Source organism: Hypanus sabinus, chromosome 5, assembly GCF_030144855.1.
Source record: "Hypanus sabinus isolate sHypSab1 chromosome 5, sHypSab1.hap1, whole genome shotgun sequence".
NCBI lineage: Eukaryota > Metazoa > Chordata > Chondrichthyes > Myliobatiformes > Dasyatidae > Hypanus > Hypanus sabinus.
In genome coordinates, this window is record NC_082710.1 from 76436528 (window position 1) to 76456151 (window position 19624).

The 19624-nt window shown below is 44.3% G+C and overlaps 1 protein-coding gene and 2 long non-coding RNA genes across 5 annotated transcripts in view; 1 reads left to right on the forward strand and 2 right to left on the reverse strand.

The window, feature by feature from the left end:
* Positions 1–5359: 5359 nt before the first annotated feature.
* LOC132394253 (uncharacterized) lies at positions 5360–7247 on the reverse strand. Its single transcript, XR_009512237.1, has 3 exons — positions 6894–7247; positions 6431–6569; positions 5360–5496 (listed from the first exon to the last, which is right to left on the reverse strand). It is a non-coding gene; the product is annotated as an uncharacterized LOC132394253 (long non-coding RNA).
* Positions 7248–7643: 396 nt separating this feature from the next.
* LOC132394252 (uncharacterized) lies at positions 7644–8789 on the reverse strand. Its single transcript, XR_009512236.1, has 2 exons — positions 8699–8789; positions 7644–8059 (listed from the first exon to the last, which is right to left on the reverse strand). It is a non-coding gene; the product is annotated as an uncharacterized LOC132394252 (long non-coding RNA).
* A 44-nt stretch (positions 8790–8833) lies between these two features.
* Positions 8834–19624, forward strand: part of LOC132394255 (zinc finger protein 239-like) — a 98455-nt gene continuing 87664 nt past the window's right edge. For 2 of the 3 annotated variants that reach the window (XM_059970143.1, XM_059970144.1), the window contains exons 1-3: positions 8834–8882; positions 12419–12603; positions 13981–14128. The gene's annotated coding sequence lies outside the window, so the exon portion shown is untranslated. Of the gene's footprint in view, positions 8883–12418; positions 12604–13980; positions 14129–19624 lie in introns of those variants that run through there. The other variant, XR_009512238.1, reaches the window with a different exon arrangement.

Below are 19624 nucleotides of genomic sequence, written 5' to 3' on the forward strand. Positions count from 1 at the left end.
TGGATTTGGAACGATGATGGATAAAATCTATAGCAACTGTTCTCTCGTTTTACCACTGTGGAACCTGTGGAATTCGACATAATTGCCTTCTCTCGACATTTACCCTGGATTACAAATATCTTTCTCTCATCACCTATTCCATGGATAAACTGAATTTCATACTTACCATCTCAAGACTCTGAGCCTTGTTTCCCCCGAGCTCGATAGTTTGGGAGTTATATTTACACACATATATACACATAACACTGTTAACTTTTGTTTATCTTGCTTAAGTTACTATGTTATAAGTAGATAGTAATGAAGATAATGGTTTTGACATGAAAACCAGACTCCAGGAGTAGTCTTTTGCTGCTGGTTTGTTTCTAAAGCATTACGGCTTGTAACAAAATTGAGGCCTGCGTCCGGAATATGAACAAATTTGGGGTCATATTGATTGATTAATTATCGATTTCATTGGGGAAATCCCTTTTCATTTATTTGTGTGTGGAAAATCAGCAGCAATGGATGTTGATAGATTTCTGGAAGCACCAACCTCTGAGGCATTAGAGGATGCCAGAAGGATTGAGTTGTTGTGTATTGCTAAAAGGTTACAACTAGCTAAGGTAAAATCAACAATGAGGAGGGCACAGATGCAGAGGATAATAGCTGTGCATTACGTATCTGAGGGTGGGTTTAAAGAGGAGTTGGAGGTGTTTCCTGAAAGTAAACCTTGTGAGCTTGTTCCCATACAAGTTAGAAAAATTAAAGATGGAGGCTGCAGAAAGGCAGAGGTAGTTTGAGGCTAGAGAGGCAGAAAAACAGAGGGAGGAAGCAGAAAGATGGAGGCTGTTCGAGCTGGAAAAGATAGAGAGATTGCAGCAAAGGGGTCTAGCATTAGACTCTGGTGATAAGTTTGAGGCCAGTCGGGAAGTTAAATTGGTACCTCCATTTGACGAGGCAGAGGTTGATAAATACTTTCAGCATTTTGAGAAGATTGCTCAGAGTTTAAAGTGGCCAAAAGAGGGCTGGCCTATTCTCTTATAAAGTGTAATTAAGGGGAAGGCTCAGCAAGCCTATTCTACTTTGACAGTTGATGAAGCAGCTGATTATGACATAGTGAAGCAGGCAGTGCTCAAAGCTTACGAGCTGGTCTTACTTGTTACTATTGTAATAAAGCTGGTCATATGATGGCTAACTGTTCCGTCCTGAAGAAGAAAAAGGAAAAAGAGGCAGTCCTAAATGTCTGTGTTCAGTATGTTGAAGTATCTATAAACCCACAGTGTTCTGAACATTCTCTTGAGGCTCAGTTAAGGACAGAGAAATTTGACTGAGTTAAGAAGGGATTTGATCATTTTATGTCAGATGTATTAGTATTGTATTAGTATTATTGTATTAGTATTGTATTGTATTAGTAAAGGAAGGGTCAACCCCAGTACCAGAGAAAATTCTTTGAGATACTGGGGCTTCTCAGTCACTTATATTAGACAGTGTTCTAAAGTTTGGTGATGAGACTAACACTGGTGAGGTAAATCTTATTAAAGGTATTGGGGGTGGCATGGTTTTTGTGCTGTTGCACAAGGTAACTTTACAGTCAGGGTTGGTTTTGAGATCTGTTAAGATCAGATTATGCTCCAGTTTACCAGTGGAAGTTGCTACTTTGCTGTTAAGGAATGACGTGGCAGATGGTGAAGTTGTTCCTGCAATGCAGCTGACAACTAAGCCAACCGCTGACGACCCACAGATGGATTTTAACACTTATCGTTCCTGTGCAGTAAGTCAAAGTATGGCTAAAAAGTCTGCCGGTGCAGACGGTTCTGTGCAGCATGATTCTGATACACTTGATAGCCAAAATCGGTATTCAGGCTATGATGGCTCGTCAGGGACTGCCTTCATTGTTTCAACAGGATTCAGGTAGTAAGTCTGATGAGAAAGATTTATCCCTGTCTAGGAAGGATTTTATAGCAGAACAGAACCGAGACCCTGAGATTGAAGCTTCAGAAGAAACAGCTCTCTCTGATGATGATAGTAGGGTATTATCTCAAGGATGGAGTGTTAATGAGGAAGTGGAGACTACCTGCTATACCTATGAGTGAGGAATAGGCAATTGTTCACCAGGTTGTAGTTTCTAAAGTTTATAGGACTGAAGTTTTAACTTTGGCCCACAGTATGCCCTTAGGTGGCCATTTTGGAGTGAATAAAACTGTAAACAGGATTATGAAAGAATTTTAATGGCCTAATTTGAGGAAAGATTTTGTGACCTTTTGCAGACCCTGTCACACTTGTCAAGTTGTGGGTAAACCTAATCAGGTCACCCCAGTGGACCCACTCTGGTCTATACCTGCATTCCGTGAACCTTTTTCCAAAGTTACAGTGGATTGTGTTGGTCCATTGCCAAAGACTAAAGCTGCCCATCAGTATCTGCTAATTATTATGTGTACTGCATCCAGATTCCCACAGGCAATACCTCTCAGGAATATTAAAGTTAAAACTGTGGCAAAGGCTTTTACCAAATTTTTTACTTTATTTGGTTTGCCTACAGAAATCCAGTCTGAGCAAGGAAGTAATTTTACATCTGGATATTCCAGCAGGTAGTTTATGAACTGGAAGCTAAACAAATTGCATCGTCTGCATACCATCCGGAATCACAAAGGACTTTAGAAAGATTTCATTCTACCTTCAAAACAATGATTAAGACATACTGTGTTGAAAGTGGAAAAGACTGGGATGAAGGAATATATTTGCTTTTGTTCGCAGTAAGAGAGTCGGTACAGGGATCACTGGGCTTTAGTCCATTTGAACGTGTGTGGTCACTGAGTGAGGGGACCTCTGACCTTGTTAAAGGAACAGTGGATTGATGGGGATGTACATTTTAACTTGTTAGACAATGTTTTGAAGTTCAGAAATAAACTACACCAAGCTTATAGTCTAGCGAGACAAAACTTAAAGATTTCACAAAACGAAATGAAGTGTTGGTTTGATAAGCGGGCTTACAAAAGTAAATACCAGGTGGGTTATAAGGTGATTGCCTTATCTCCAATGTTGATGAATCCACTTCAGGTGAAATTCAATGGACCGTATGAAATAGTCTCTCAAGTTAACGATGTGAATTATGCTATTAAAACACCCGACCAACTTAAACTAACACAGGTGGTACACATCAATATGATAAAGCCTGATGTTGACAAGCAGGAACCATCTGTGAGAGTTATTGTCAAAACATATGAATCTAACAACCCTGAGAATGAATCAATTGACTCGACTGAGACTTTTCACAAGCCAAACATGGTCCCAGCTAGGCTAATGAACTTGGTTGCTCTAGAAAACATTGATAACAAGTTGGCTCATCTGCAGCCAAAGCAACAACAATAGCTGAAGGAATTAATTCTGAAGTTTAAAGATTTATTTCCCGATATTCCTAAGCAAACCACGGTCGCAGTACATGACGTAGATATTGGTCTAGCCAAACCGATTAAACAACACCCATATCACATGAACATAGAAAAGTGTAAATTGGCTGAGCAAAAAATTGAATATCTCCTGAAAATGGTATTATTAGGCTTTCAACATAAGATTGGAGCTCACCCTGCATTATTGTGCCCAAACCTGTTGGTAGTGTCAGATTATAGGAAGGTAAATGTAGTAACAAAAACAGATGCCTATCCTATTCCTAGGGTGGATGATTGCATCAATAAGGTTGGAAAAGCTATATTTCTTACAAAGATTGATCTGCTCAAAGGGTATTGGTGTGTTCCATTGATGGACAGTGGTAGAGAAATTTCTGCATTTGTGACACCATTTGGGTTGTATGTATACAATGTTCTGCTGTTTGGAATGAAAAACGCTCCAGGAACGTCCCAGAGAATAATTGATTCTGTAATTCAAGGATTGGAACATACAGTTGCCTATACCGATGACTTAGTCACAGGGAGTGACACTTGGTAAGAGTGTATCTCTGCAGTGGAAAAGCTTTTTGACAGGCTTTCCCAGGCCAACCTTACAGTTAACGTAGCTAAGAGTGAATCTGGCCATGCCACTGTGACCTGTGTTGGCTAAGTTGTAGGTCAAGGCAAGTTGGCTCCTGTTCAGGCAAAAGTCCAGGCAATTACTGGTTCCTATTCCGGCTGGTTAAAAAGGCTCTCAGAAGGTTTCTGGAAATGATTGGATATTATCGTAAGTTCTGTAAGAACTTTGCTGGTATTGCTCTTCCTCTGACTAATCTTCTGAAAAAGGGTGAAAAGTTTGTTTGGACCGAGCCTTGTCAGGAAGCATTTGATCAATTGAAAGTAATTATTTGAGATTAGGCCAGTCAATGTCAGCAAATTTAATTAGCAGATTGGAGCTGTGGGTGGCAACACAAGTCATGGATGCACAGTGAAAAGGAGGGGCCAAGGAGACAACCCTGAGGGGTATGTGCGCTGAGGGTCAGAGTGACAGAGGTGAGGGAGCCCACTCTTACCACCTGCTGGCGATCTGACAGGAAGTCCAGGATCCAGCTACACAAGGCAGGGTGAAGGCCGAGGTCTCTGAGCTTCTTGTCGATACTTCACGCCTTTGTATGGCTACTACTCTGCCCATGACTGCAGGGAACTTTAGAGAACTTTGGAGAGCAGAGAACATCAGAGAAACAAGCCTCCCCTCCATGGACTCTTCCTACACTTTACCTGGCTTGGAAAAGCAGGCCATGTACTCAAAGATCTTCACAACCTGGACATTCTTGCTGCAAACCTGCTTCCCCATCGGGAAAGAGATACAAAAGCCTTAACTCGTGCACCACCAGGCTCAAGGACGGCTTCCTGTCTGCGGTTATGAGCCAAATGAATGATAAAATGGACTCAACAATGTAACTCAACGTGATCCTGCACCATATGTCTATCTGCACTGCACTCTCTCTGCAGCCGTAATGCTTATTTACATTAGACAGACTGAGCTGCTTTGGAAGCACAGAAGGAAATTTAACTCTTGTCATTTCTGAGGAATGCAAATAAATGGAAAAGGCTTCAGTCTCGCATTACAATCTGCGGTAACTGGGATCAGGTGACTGGTGGTGGGTCTCCCATATCTATATCAGAATCAGGTTTAATAGCACCGATATGAAATTCGTTGTCTCTGTGGCAGCAGTCGAACCTAATTCATAACAACAGATTTTAACAGTTGTGATTTAAAATAAAAATACACATATTAAATAGTTAAATTATATAAGTAGTACAAAATAAAAAAAGTAATAAACTATTTTAATTGTTTGGAATTATTTGGGTTGTTGCTTAACTAAACCGTACACATTTATGAGAAGCTCAGATAAATACAAATGGCTTAAATTTTTACAGAAATGGGTCATACATGCAGAAACATTGGCTGCACCAGCCAGTAAAAACAGTGGAATGAAATGTGCTGAAAATATTGCAGAAAAAAACATTGTCCACCCACAATGAGAGGATGTGAAAGATCTGGATCTTACTGCCATATCTGAACGGGCAGAAGATGAAGCTACACGTACATATAGAGCAGTGACCTGCAGATCTGCAAGAAAACATGAACAGAAAACAGGATCAGGTGACGGGTGGAGGGTCTCCCACCTGAACCTGTGACTCTGCTCCTCACCCCTCACACGCTGCCTGACCCATCCGCCACATTTCCCCATATTCCATATTTACACTAGCTACGTTTTTCCCTCCATATCTTCTCTGTCCCTTTCCCTCCACCCGCAGGTCAGAGAGTCATGGGCTCGATTCCCATCCTGGTCCAACACACAATTCAGACCCAAACAGGAAATGTGCAGGATTCATTATATCAGTCTATGCTTATAAACAGTAATTTTTATTCACATTCCTCCGGCCTCACTGGACAGGAGCACTGAAACAGCAGGAGGTGGCCATTCAGCCCCTCTAACCATCAACAAGATGGCGGCTGCTCTCCCATCTCAGCCACGTTTCTGCCTGACCCTCACTTCCTCGATCCCTTCCATCTCCACACATCTGCTGACCTCTGTTTTATGTGAGGATGATCCCTGAGTATCCACTGCCCTTTGGTGGGGATTTACAGACATTCACCACCCTCGGAGTGGAGATATTTCCCCTCATCTCAGTCCCGGACAGTCCACCCCCTTTTTCAGAGACTGGGATCCCTGGTTCAACTGGTAATGATGTTGTGCATTTCAGTGTGTTCACCTCTCAGTCTTCAATTCTCTAAGTGAAAGGGTTATCACATTTGATCTTTCTTCATATGATGACCCCACCACTCCAGGGATCAGTCTGGTGAATCTTCATTGCTCTCTGTATAACAAATACTCTCTAACCTCTCTGTTAATCCTCTATGGAATTAATTTCCATCTTCCACAGCCCTGTGTTGCCCCAACCACTCACCTCCCACTCTGTCACTATTTCCACCTTCCCACCTCCACTTCACCTGGATCCACCTCACATTCCCCAGCTCTTGCCCCATCTTCACCCCTCACCTCTTTTCTCTGACTATTTCCCGTCTACTGTCAGTCCGGAGGGAGGGTCTCGCCCGAAATGTTGACAGTCCATTTCCCTCCACAGATGCTGCCCAACCCTCTGTGTTCTTCCGGCATTTTGTTCTTTGATCTGTATAACCTGTGTTAGTATGGGGAGTGAGATTTTACACCATATTCCAGTTACAATCTCAACAAAGCCAAATAATTGTCACTTTGCCGGGACCATTGGCCCCGCTTGCAGGTCAACAGTCGGCTGGTGTTTGCCCCCCAATGTGGTGAATCCCTCTGCTCACCACCACAGTGGGCTCAGACATTTCCACAGATGAGCCCCTCCAGTCCCCACCTGGACAAACATCCTGTCCGCCCCCTCTCACACCATCTTCATCCTTTCAATAAAATACCCCCTTCCCTCCCACCCCGGGGAACCGGCATCAAACCTACGAGCTGAGCGGTCTCCTCCTACCTCAGCGATACATCAGACACCGGCCGCAGGTGAAGCTTCACAAACGCCCCAAACTTCCCTCGGAGGGAAATGGAAATAAATCAAAAAGCGGAATATTTACTCCGCTTTGACAGGGAGAGCGGGTGGCAGCGGGTGTAACACCCTTTCGGCTTGTTCGCTTCCGTCATTGGGCGTAACCAGTGATTGACATCGTTTCGCACCAATGGGAACAGCTCAGCTCCTGACTCCTCTGTTGTCAGTGGGGGAGGGGGTGGTCACGCGATTTGTAGCTCGGCCGTTAAACCGATAAAGCTTGAGCACAGCAGCACGTGGGTGATGTAAGACACTGCGCACATGAGGGCAAATCCCGGTGTGGGGAGCCCATGTGTGACGTCAGGCACGTGGGGGGGGGGTGGCTGTGTGATGTCACATGTGGGAGAGCGCTCATATTTAAAAGAACCTTTATGAATGTTTCTGATGATTTCGGTGGGACAACAATATTAATCACGGATTTCATCACTGAATCCAGTGTTGTGTGATGTAAAGTCTCCTGTTATGTGTCCGGCTGAGCTGTGTTGTTGGTGGAATGGGCAGCATGGTGTTTGTCTCGATTCGAGTGACAACACCAGAATTGCCAGCGGGGTTCACACAGTGTATTAGTCAACAGAAAACCTCTCGTCCTTGCAGTCTTTGTCTCCTGGTAAACTCAACACCCTGACAATGTGGATTGTAAATACCCCCTCAAATTCAAGGGATTATTCAGACAGCTGATCGCTGAGAGGAATTATATTTATTGGTCATTAAAGTCTGGCCAGATTTGTTTGGACAAATTTGATGTGGAGTTTGGGGTGTCATAGTGAAAGGGCCAGTCGGCCGAACTCTCTCCGTTGTCCAAACATCCTTCCAGGCGAGGCGACACTTCACCTGTCAATCTTCCAGGGTCGTCCGTTGTGTCCGCTGCTCCCGATGTGGCCGCCTCTACACTGGTGACACCAACTCCTCCGCAGTTGTGCGGGGTAAGGTTGGTATTTTTATCAGGGGTCGATGTCATTGTGCCCTTTTGTGCGGGAGGGGCGGATTTTAGGGGTTAATGATTGGATGCCGTTATTTTTTATGCGGGGGATGAGGTGGGAGTTTGATTTTTCTCTCCGAACAACTCTCATACTCTTTCTTTGTTTTGTGGTTCTCTGGAGAAGAAGCAAAAAAACTCGAGTTGTTTATGGATACCTGCTTTGATTATAAATTAACCTTTGAACTATCCGCTCCAAGCGTGACTTCCCAGTGTCCAATCATTTTCATTCTGATTCCCATGACTGTTCTGACGTGTCAACCCATTGCCTCCTCTTGTGCCAAGATGAGGCCACCCTCAGGTCCAGGATCAGTACCTTATATCCCTCCCAACCTGATAGTATGAATATCCATTTCCCCTTCCAGTGAAAAATTTTCCCCTCAGCCCTCCCTCCCACTCCCTCCCTCTCTTCCTCTCTGAATTTTCACATTCCCCTCATCTGCTTATCACTCCTCTCTGGGTCCACTGCTCCATCCCTTTCTCCTATTCTTCACTCTGCTCTATTAGTTTCTATTTCCTTCTGCTCTTGAGCTTTCCCACCTACCTGGCTTCGCCTATCACCTTCCAGCTGGACTTTTATTCACCCGCCCCGATTTTATTCAGATATTTCTCCCATTCCTTCTCAGTCCTGAAGGAGGGTTCAACTGGAAACGTCGACTGTTGACTTGATAGATGCTGCCCGGCCTGCTAAGTTCCGCCAGCATTTTATTTGTGTTGCTCAAGATTGCCAGTATCTGCAGTCGCATTTGCAACTTACCTCTCCGTTGTCCCTCCGGCCTCCGGCTACTGGTGGCGATGTGCAGACCTCCGGCCACTTGTATCACTGTACGGACCTCCAGCCACTTGTGTCACTGTTCGGACCTCCGGCCACAGGTGGCGCTGCCTAAAACCTCCTGCTAAACGCATGCGCGGTGCAGACCGCAGCTGTCGCTGGTGTTCAGGTGGGGGTAATTAGGGGGCTGATCCCCGGGTTTTGTAAAGCTGGGCCGGTTGCATTGGGAAAGGGCCAGGCCTGAGCTCTGCCAGGCGACTGGACCGGGGGTGCAGCGCCAGTTTTTTAAGTGCCGGAGCTGTACAAGGGTTAATTGATAAGTTCATGGCCTAAGTTAGAAGGCCTAAAGTTATACAGCTCTCAGTACCTGTACGTGCAGTTCAACTCTTTTAGTGATTATGCAGAAAATTTTAAGTTAATATCTTTTGTGGTATTTCTGTTTCAGCTAATTGAAAATTGCTAGGTTTTGTAAAATTGACTCCTTCCACCTTTGACCACGAACTTAACAATCACCACTCGTATATGACACCCAATTTGTGTACTTGCTCATTTTATGTACTGGGCAACTTCCTTGCCCCATTCATGTAATGAACAGGTACACAAATTGGGTGTGACATATATAGGGTTTCCTATAATGTCAAACACTAAACCAAGATGAAAGAAATATATGAATTCCAGAGCGCCACAGAAATATAGTGACAGTTAAGACATTAACAAGATTATAGCCTATCACTACATTTCCGCTTATAATTGGTACAATAAAACATCTAATACTTAATAATATGACAAATTATTGCACGGTTGCACTCACTAATTATAAAATATAACTACCAAGCAAGTAAAATAACATTGTTTGCTTAGAAGTCAAAGGGTTGTTAGTGAGAAAAATTTACTTTTGTATTAGCGAGTAATCCACAGACCACCACAGATGTAGCCTTACTAATACAACTGAGTCACAGCAGGCAGCAGGGCCCGCAGTGCTTTGCAGTGTTCCTAAACAGGTATAAAAATAACAGAAATAAAGCAAATAAGTTTTTTACACTTTTAGCCACCTAAATTGAAACTAAGTATTCAAGTATGAAAAAAGAACATCTAATGAACTGTTGCGAAAGCCACAGATATTGCTGAGTATTAGTCTCAAAAGTGGTAGGTTGGCAACTCTGCCTCATGCCGTTTCTCTCGCAGAAATGGTTGGACAGCAAGTGTACCTGTGAGTGTCAATACTCACAATATCCTCACACGTCAGGTGTTACATGGTTAGACCTATACAGATTCTATTTAGTCTTTAAATATATAAAAAGTTAAAAAAGCTTGAATCTTTACATAAATTATTATCACATCTATACGAATAGAAAATATTGTGGTTTGGAAGTGACAAATGTTAACGGGAGGAGAGCAACCATTTGGGAAGTTTGGAAATGTGTTTCATCTTGTTCATTGCCTCACTAAACTACTCTTTTTTTCCGATCAACACAAAGAGAAAAAGAGCCTCTTTCCAATCAACTACAGTTGGTGGAGCGAGGCCAAGGTGTTGATCTGCTATTAATGATAGTTGAAGTAACGTAAAACTAGCTTAAAGCCTAGAAATATTTTTTTTCCATTTGGCTTGGAAAACAATACTAAATTTATCCAGGTGCAGAAGAGGATTTTGGATGATTACCTTGTGTATTTGATCAAAATCGGGCTGAAGATAAGCAAGCAGTGAATTTTTCTTTCATTATTTTCGACTTTTAAACTTAGATTTCGATGTTCATTCCTTGCTTAATATAGCTCCTTGGAATCCAATGGTACCCACTGGAAAGAGCGGAAAAATGCTCTCACATGTATACAGGTATTTCCCAGCTTCCTAGGACAACGGATCGAGTGAGGAGGAATTTCACAAATACCTAAATAAAAAACAGTCACAGCTCCAGGATTTCACCAAAAACGATCAAATATCCTTATTAGTGGTATTTTCCCCAGCAGCCAACACCCCCCTCCCCAACCCCTGCTTCTGTAAAATTCCCTCTATTTAATATATGGCCGCTGTTAATTCTACACTTGTTTATTTTGAAGTTTTTTTACAGAGGTGCCAGAGTGGCGCTCCGGTGAGCTCTGGCAGCACTGCACCCCTGAATGTATGAGACAGTACATTGTTAAATGCAAAACCCTGAACAGTATCGATGAGCAGAGCGATCTTAGACTCCGAGATCATCGCTCCCCGAAAGAGACTGCACAGATTGACCAGGTTGTTAATAAGACAAGTGGTGTGGTTGTCTTTATTAGTTGAAGCGCTGAGTTCAAAAGTTGGGAAGTTGTGTTGCAGCTTTATAAAACTAGTTAGGTCACATCTGGAGTGTTTCATACAGTTCTGGTCGCCCCATTCTCGGAAGGATATCGGGGCTTTGGAGAGGATGCAGAAGAGGTTTACCAGGATACTGCATGGATTAGAGGGAATGAGCTATAACAAGGGGTTGCACAAACTTGTGTTGTTTTCTCCAGATTGGTGAAAGCTGGGGTGAGACTGGATGGACGTTTATAAGATTATGAGAGGAATAGATAGAGTAGGCAGACGTTATGTTTTTCCTGGAGGTTGAAATGTTTAAAACATTTAAGGTGAGAGGAGATGTAAGGGGCAAGTTTGTTTATTTCCACAGAGTGCTGGGAAGCTGGAGTCTCTGCCTGGGGTGTTAGACCCCCACCAGTCACGTGATCCCATTTGCCCCTTCTATTTAACCGCAGAGGTAACGATCTCTTCGCGCATGATCACAGTCCCTGGATGGGTGGTGATGCTTCCTTCATATTGTGTTGGGAAATCTGATGTTGGGCACTGAGTCCTGTTAATTTCCGCCAACTCGCCTCGCTTCCTGAGGCTCCTCGCATTTGTTCTTGAGCTTTATGGCTGGTGTGTCTTCTCCTGGAGCGGGATGAGTGACAAAGGAGAACATCCCAGGTTTTGAGGATCTTTGATTTCACTGCCTGCTTTACCGAGGGACTGGGAAGTCTAGGGGGGGAGAATGGTTTCTGTGATGTGCTGATCTGTATCCAAAGGTCTCTGCAGTTCCTCACAGTCACGGGCAGAGTAGTTACCATGCAAAGTGTGAAGTGTCCGGATGGGAAACTTTCTATGATGTGTTTATAAAAATTTGGTGATGGTCAAAGTATATATGGCAAAGTTCTTGTTGTTTGTTCTAACTTCGTCATTTTAGAATCTTTTATACAGTAGTATGTACTGTTCATTCAGTACCTGTGTATTGCTGGAGGACCATCAGTGATTGTCCTTGATCCCTTCTCCCACCTGGTTTCATCTGCTCATTCCCTGTCCATCTTGTTCAACCTCTGTCCAGTCTCCTCACCCCACCTCCTCCCCCCCCCCCCCCACACCACCACCTCCCTGCTTCAGTAATATACGTCAACCATCTGGGTCAACCTCGGTCCACACTGTACCCCACCACCTCAATGTTATATATCAGCAATCTTTCTTCTAACCTTTGTCTTCATTGTGAAGTGTTATTTTGCCCCTTTGGCCTTGCTGAGTTATTTCCAGAATTGTTTATTTTTCAGCTGGAATTCCAGAGGGTCATCAGGTACCAGTTCTGTTGTGCATTGGTTTGGAGTTGCTAGTATTTGAACAGTGACTGACTGACACACTTCATTATATTACTGTCAGCAAAGAGTACAGGGAGAGTTGGTTCTTGGGTTCTAATTCTGTGATCTACATTCTAGGCAAATGGAACTGTCGGTGTTTTGCCTTTGACTTTGGTTAGTGCTGCTTCTACAGATGGGGCCTGATGTTCGTCCTTCTGCAGTGAAGCAGACATTTCAAGCAGCTGGACATTGCTTGTGGGGAAATTCCAGATTGCACTACCCATTGTGAGATGCAGGGACAATGTGTGAGACTCTCAGGATCGGTGAGTGGCAGATTCAGCTGTGTGACTCTGTGAGGTTGGGTCCTGGGAGATCACAGTTTTTGATCCAGGTAAAATGGACCAGGGATCGAGCTGCTTGACTTATGAAGTGTTGAGCGAGTATTTCTGGTCTGGGATCAGATATTTGTTTCTGGAGTTCCTTTGGAAGCAATGACTGCTAAACTGAGGAGAGGATAAGTTCCCATTCCATCCTCACATGGAGAGGCTATGAGTAAATGGGCTGTTCCATGTTTACAACAGTAGAAACAGACCCGTGAGTTTGGTGTTCAAACTGTGTTTGGAAATCCACCCCCCACCCCCCACTCACTGTTACCTGTCTGTCACTCGGTGGAAATCAGGCAGACTCTCAGTTGCTGGAGATCTGCACTGAAAACTGAAAATGTTTGAAGTCATTTTGATGAAACATTATTGACCATAAGTGTAAAGTTTGTTACTCTCCCCACAGCTGTTCCTGACCTGCTGAGTGTTTCTGGTAATTCCAGTTTCTTTTTATTACATTCACCCTGGAATTTTTTATATTTCCTGAAGCTAACCTTTAACCTGGGAATGGAAATGACTCGTTTTGTGATAGTAGAACAGTAAAGAAAGCATAACTTTTCCCTGTAAATTATCCTGGTACCAATTTGTCTGTCATTCCTGGAAATGTGTTCAGTACAGTTGTTGCTAACAAGGTTCACAAGAATAATCTCAGGAATGATCAGCTTTATGAATGAGGAGCATTTGATGGTTCCGGACCTGTGCTCAATGGAGTTTAGAGGGACGGTGGAGTGGTGGAGTGATGTCTGGTTAAGTAAGCTTACTGAATGCTGAAAAGCCTGGATGCGGTGGACATGGAGAGGATGTTTCCATTAGACGGAGAGTCTGTGATCTGACAGCACATTCTCAGAATAAAGATGCTTCCCTTTAAAACTGAGATGAGAAAAAAATTTTGGCCAAAAGATATCTGATCTGTGGAATTTGTTGCCGCAGAGGTTGGTTCAGGCTGCCATTTGGGTATATTTATGACAAAGATTAATATATTCATGATCACTGAGTAGCTTCAGGGTTACAGGAGGAAGGCAGTAATATGGTGTTGGAATACAACTCAGCCATGATTGAGTGGTGGGGCAGACTCGATGGATCAAATCACCTAATTCTGTTCCTGTGTCTTATGTCTTACCATGACTGAATGTTGGCTCCTTCTTATCCCATATCGTTCTGTGAAGTGTGAGGGACAATAAAAGTTTGTTCACTGAGATCATTATATTTGCCTTCAATGTTTAAATTTCAGTGAGTTTTGTTCTTAGTAACATTAAGCAGAAATGTTTGGTTCTCCTTTTTATTGTTACTGTGCTTCATTATCTTTCATGTTAATGTTAGACCTGAAATCAGAGATTTATTGGAAGAAAAAACCACAACTGAAGACAAGGGACCAACAACAAGTGAACCAGCCCGAAGATTGAGAGCAACAACTGGAGAGCACCCATCTGACTCGGAGAATCCAGTGAATCAGTCAGGAGAAAGTTTGGTGAGTCACATTTACTCAAACACTGGTCCTTTAGATATTACATATCTGCTCAAAGGAAGGTAGGAAATAGCTGGAGTGAGACTGAATGTGCTCAGAAGAACCAGTTATGCCTCTGTCAGACCCAGTTGCAGTCACTCCAGGTCTGGTAATGTGCTTCCAGCAGCCCAGCCCTTTGAAACCACTCCCATTCTGTGGAAGTCGAATCCGGAGATGTACAACTATTAGGCCATAATTCAATATCATGCTCCAGATAATATGGAACAGGTCTTGAAAAACACTATTTTGACTCTTCGGTGAACCCGTGTAAATCCTGTCCTACTTTCTTGATGCTGTCAGTGTCCTTGGCTGTGTCCTTGGCTCGGAGGGGGTGTAATGTTAGTCGACTCATCAGTGATATAGGTGCAGCATTCTGTGTCAATAATAGCATAGGTTCCCCTTTTCTCAGCTGAGATAAAATCTAAAGCCATAAGATTTTCTAGGACTGTTTGCTGGATTGCAATCATTTCAGTGGATATTTCTGTTACTTGGGCTTGTGTTTCTGTCAGGGCCCCTGCAGTGTTGTGGCCAGCTCCTCAAGTGCTGTAGCCAAATTGATTATCTCTCGTGAATTCCTGGCTACTCTATAGGAGAGAAAAGTGATCATCCAAAATCAGTCAGTCTCAGTTATTCCACTCTGCAGCTGGGCACTTCCAAGTATGGCCAGGATGCATGTTTCCCAGTAAAGGAAGTTCCGTTTGGTGGGAGCCTGAGATACCAACCCTCAAAACACTGACAGCCACAGTCATCTCAGAGTGGACCACAGTTCCTCATCTCTCTTCACTGGCTGTCATTTGAGAAAGCCCAGGCTGAGAGTTCCTCACTCTGGTTAAGCGGGATTACTGACTTTGGAACCATAGTTTTATCATGCTGCGGAATTTTGGCAAAAAACCCAGCAGGCCCCTAGTTCTGCCTGTTTGGCATAGGTGTGACAGAGAGACAGAAAGGTGTTAACATGGGGGCCCCGGATGCTGGGGTGAGCCCTCTCAAACACATAAGCACGAACGCCACTATCAAACAATACGTTTTCCTTTAGTCCGAGGGAGTCCTTCTACTCGGTTCCTTCAGTAACATGTTTGCATTCTGTTCAATGTAACCACCGAGATTGCCCCTTCAGTTTCACAGCAGTGAGAGTGGTCAGTGTCACATACCCCATGACGGGTATAAACTAATGGTGTTTATTAGTAACTACGCAATACCTATAAATGGAAATATCTTAAACAGGTTAGCAATGATATATATGTACACAAGTGTGGCAATAGGAACAAAACTAGGCACTTTCAAACCTCGGGGTGAATGGATATAGTCTTACGATGATGAAGAGAATTCAGTTCAGTTTGAGGTAATTATTTGGATAGCATTGGAGAGAGAGGGAGAGAGGCGAGCTGATGTTGTTCATCTTCCTGTTGTCTTCTGAAGTCCTGTAGAAGTCACCGTCTGTGACTATAATAACATGCAACTGTTCTTCAGTGATGGAATTATCACCCAGGTGAGAGTGGACACACAGAGAATTCCCCACTGGTCACAACTTTTCATACTGTGAGCCACTGATATATTTCCCCGAATCGATCCTCCAAAAACCCACCTTCATGTGGGTGCAATAAAGCTCGAGCAGTGTCCAAAACTGTGTCTGTCTGTGTAACAGTGGACCTGGTTTTTATCTCCATATATTGGACACTAGCTGTCCATCAACCTGCTCTGCCCTCTGCTTTCTGCAGGGACTTTTACAAGTAGGCAAGTGTCCTTGTGGAAAGGTAAACAAGCTGGTAGAGAAACCATTACATCAATCTTTCGAGCAGTTTCTGGCTCTCTCTCCCTCTCAATAGCATCATAGTTCATAGGGTCAATTCTGGACCCCATTACAAACTGGGGTTACCTGTGACATCAGTAACAGCTGATATGGTCCTCTCCACCGAGGTCCGAGTTTCCCACAATCCCGGTTCTTGAACAGGACAAAATTCCCAGGTTCTCTGGTGGGATAGTCACTTCTGTCTGCTGGGTAGTTCTCTTTCTTGTAAGCCCGTTGTACCTGTGAATGTTATGTTTGGAAAATTTTGGTTAGTTGGCATATATATTTACCCATCTCTTCCCCTAGGGTATGCATATCCAGTTTTGATGGTAGACCTTCTGGGAGCGATCGTACACAAGGTCTTGTTCCCCAGGGTGTCCTCACGGGCTGTCCATAAATGACTTCAGCTGGTGACAACCCTATTTTCCCCGTGGGGTAACTGTCATGTACAATAGGGCTAACGGTAGGACCTTTAACCAAGTGAGTCCAGTCTCCACTGTTAGCTTGTCCAGTTTACTCTTCAGAGTGCCATTGGCTGATTCCACTATGCCAGCGGCCTGTGGGTGGTGTACACAGTGGAATTGTTGCTTGATAGCTAATTTGTTACATACTCCTTTGTTTACTTTTGCCACAAAGGTTGGGCCATTGTCAGAGCTCAGTATCTCTGGCAGGCCGTACCTGGGAACTAGTTCCCGTAATAATACCTTCACAACAGTCACAGCAGTATTATTGGTAGCTGGAATAGCTTCAATCCATCTACTAAACACATCTATAATAACTGTTGTTGGCCTCTGTTAGTCTCGATAGACCATGGATTTGTGCCTTGGAAAATTTCCAGGGCACAAGCCTGGGCAGGTTTTTTTATGGAAGACTGGCAGTTGCCCAAGCTGCAAGTCTCTCCTTTCCACGCCACTGATATTGTCCAAGGGAAGGGCATTAGAACCCATACAGCTTGGCACTCTTGTCGTCACAGAGCAATGTGTGGTTAAGTGCCTTGTTCAAGGACACACACGTAGCCTCAGTCAAGGCTCGAACTAGCAGCCTTCAGATCACTAGATGAACACAACCACTTGGCCACATGCCAACACATAATAACTAAGCAGCATCTATAACAATGTACTCGAGGCAATTCAATAAAATCAACTTGTAGACATGAGAAGGGTCCACCTGTTAAGGGAGTCGTACCCGGTGGGCAGGGTACAGATTACCAACCATTGCATCCTTTCCCAGGAGTGTATAATTATGTATATAATTGACCAATATTGGTAAAAACTGTGTAGGAACACAAACCTGTCCTGCTGGGGTGATCCAAAAACCTAGCTTGGGGTCTTTCTGGCACCCCATCTGGGACCACAGTTTGCGCTCCTCCTCAGTGGCGCCCCCTGAAAAGTACGTACCTCCCGCATGTCTGGCAAACTTGTTCTGCTTGAGTCATGGAGGATTGCTTGACAAGAACCCGAGGGGACTACAAGTACCGAGGATTGTGCCACACTTTTCGCTGTCTTATCTGCTAAAGCACTGCGTTTAGTAGCCCGGTCGGACATGCAAGTATGGGCCACACATTTAATAATAGCCAAACCTCGAGGTAGCTGTAGAGCAGTGAGTAAGTTGTTTACAAAGGTGGCAGTACTAATGGGGTGGCCAGAGGAAGTCAGGAATCCCCATGTTCCCAGAGAGCCCTATAGTCATGTGTAACTCCAAATGCATAACGGGAGTGTGTGTAAAAGTCCGCACTTTAGTCTGTTGCTAGGATACAGGCATGAGTCAGAGCAAAACCGTCTGGGCGGAGACAGCTGCTTCAAAAGAGGCCTGCTGAATTTCTTCACTGACCGTCACTATCGCATAGCCAGAACATCGTTTCCCTGTTAGATCCACAAAAGAGCTTCCGTCCTCACAAAACATTGCCTCGGGCTTGAGGGGGTATTGCAAAATGAGTGGGAGAGTCTGTCCTTCTTTCACGGTAATCCGGACAGGGGGCAGTTGGTGTGGCCGACTTCATGGCCTGAAATTGCCTAGAGGTGGGATACAATGTATTGGGTTCGGTTAATATAAAAAGAATGTCTCACCAGATGTCCAGCCTTCACCTCAGACTCCTTCCAGTATTGGAGTTCGCCCGCGGCCAAGTCTTGCCAGTCTCCATCGGTGCTGGAGGCTTGTTTCATCAGGGTGTAGGCAAGGAACCCTAGGCTCTTTGGCTTGAACCCAGAGCAAACCTTAACTGTGGTACGGGGAACTACCAGTCCTATCTGTCGCCAAAGGAAATCCGGAACTTCGGCCAGAAATGCGCTGCCCACTCTTCCTTTAACTTCTTCAATCACAGTGACTGGGAACTTCTGTCCCTCGAAAGGTCAGTAATATTGGCTTTTGACCTCAAGCAGAAGGGGTTCAAACACGGTGGAGTTCAGATTAAGTGCCCACCACTGGGGGGTCAGAAACTGGGGGAGCTGTCAGTTGTTCGCTCGTTCCAGCATGATATCCTTGTCTGTGCATAGAATTTCGACTTCCAATGGACAGAGCACGTCTCTCCCTGCTAGATTACACCTCTGAATGGTGGTGACTGTAAATGAAACCTCACACTTGGTCCCACTGGAAATCCACCTGCAGTGGCTGGGTACGTGAATACATACGTTCTGTGCCTTCGAACCCATGTTCCGATTCTACTTCCTGATGGAGAGTGGTTGTGGTTGCCCCCATATCAATCATAAACTGAATTGGAATTCCAGCAACTTTCAATATTACAGAGGGCTCTTCCTGAGGGGTGGTACTCATGGTGGGAAGCATCCTTGCTTGTCAATTTCTAAACAGGTTGTTGTCCCCACCTGTTCCTTGGTAGGATTTTGTTCCCATTTCTGATCCCCAGATATAGCCCACTCACGTTCTTCTTCCCGCTGAACATATTCACCTTTAATATTAGTTCCCCTCGGGGTTGATCGGGATTCGAAAGCCGGGCCCCAATAATATGTCAAAGCTTGTTGCATTCGATTTCGGTCAATGTCAGGCCAATCCATATTATTTGTATTAATAATGTTGGCTAACTTAGTTGGTAAGCATTGGAGCAGTTAGGCATTAAACTGGGGGGACAGATTCCCATCATTAAAGGCTTGGTCTCCTGCGAAAGTGTCATAGCAGGCCACAAATCACTCCCAATAGTCTGGTCCCGATTCCCCAGGCTCAGGCTCAGTGATATTTACAGGTTGCTGGAGAGCCCTTTCCAAAGCTTGAATAATCTGGTCTGTCTGTTCATTCTGATTATTGTTTCCCACCTATAACACCTGATAGGTTTGGTATCTCAATTCAGCCTTCCATTTCCAGCCCTCATCAACTGAGTGAATTATGCAGCAGAGACCGAATGAATCTCGCGGGGTCACATTAAACACTTGTATAGTACTGCGGACATACTGAGCAAACTGTGCTGGTTTTTCTTTTCTATCTGGGGCCTGATTCATGATCATTATCATTTCTTGAGGCTTCCAGGGTGCATACACAGGAATCACTGAGGGATGTCACTCATCTTGCTCGTGGATTGGGCAGCACTCGGGTGGGTAATTGTCTGTGTGGAGCCGTTAACTCTGGGGTTTTATTGGATTCTTCCCTCCCTGTCTCAGAATAATCCTTGGTATTCCCTTTTTGGATGTTGGGGTACAGGGGCATTCCCTTCTCTGCCGCCGCTG